Source organism: Volvox carteri, assembly GCF_000143455.1.
Source record: "Volvox carteri f. nagariensis unplaced genomic scaffold VOLCAscaffold_28, whole genome shotgun sequence".
In the NCBI taxonomy this organism is placed as follows: domain Eukaryota; kingdom Viridiplantae; phylum Chlorophyta; class Chlorophyceae; order Chlamydomonadales; family Volvocaceae; genus Volvox; species Volvox carteri.
Genome location: NW_003307571.1, coordinates 274,025 through 274,917, shown reverse-complemented (window position 1 = coordinate 274,917; position 893 = coordinate 274,025).

Genomic DNA, 893 nt, shown 5'->3' with positions numbered 1-893 from the left:
GTGCCATGCCCCTGACGCCCCCCCAGGGTCTGCAATCTCCGACTACCTCTTCCGTCCCACTGACCGGGGTCACCAACGCTTCGTGGAGCGTCCGTTTTCCAGCAGCGCGTTAGCCATGCGCGTGGGCAAACACCTGGAGGAGGCTGGTGTCTACGTCGGGCAAACCCCTCATGGGTTTCGTCGTGGTACTATCCAGGCCACGCAGGCCGCTGGCGCTTCCCGCGCGGAGCTCCACGCATTCTCCCAAATTCGCAGCGCCCAAGTCCTGGAGCGTTATACCGACGCCTCTCGGCCCACTCGAGTCCCTCGCGGCTCCGGTCCCAGATCCTAGCTTCCGCCTCCTGCTGGTGCTGCCCCTCTTGGCCCTGGCGCTCACATCGTGGCTCGTCTTCCTCCCCTCTCCCCACACATCGACGGGCGGGTGGNCGGGTTCTGACTTGCGCTTGCTTGCACGGTTGACTGGCGAACTAGCGTTGTCTGGATTCAGCGCTTTGTTCCCAGCTAATCTTTGTAACGCACTACCGTATCAGTCACTGTCCTCTGGCCAATTCCGGTCTGCTCCTCCCGCGCCGCACTTGCCGTACTACACTACAGGACGAGCACTTAATCAACATGCATTGCTTAAACGTCATCGCGTGATCCGTACTCACTACTAACTTATTGTGGGGAAGGCCATTGCGTCTGCGACCACACTCCCGCGGTACCCAAACCCTTCAAAGACAATTCCGATCAGCCCCAACACACACCGCGGAGCGGTCTCTCCCCCACACACATACCTCCCAGGTGTTAACCCTAGGTCCTCCCGTCCCCCGGCTCTTCCGTCCCTTGCCTCTACCATAGCACATACACAGCCTGTACTCGGTATCGGGGCGTCATAGGGCCCCTTTTTGCGG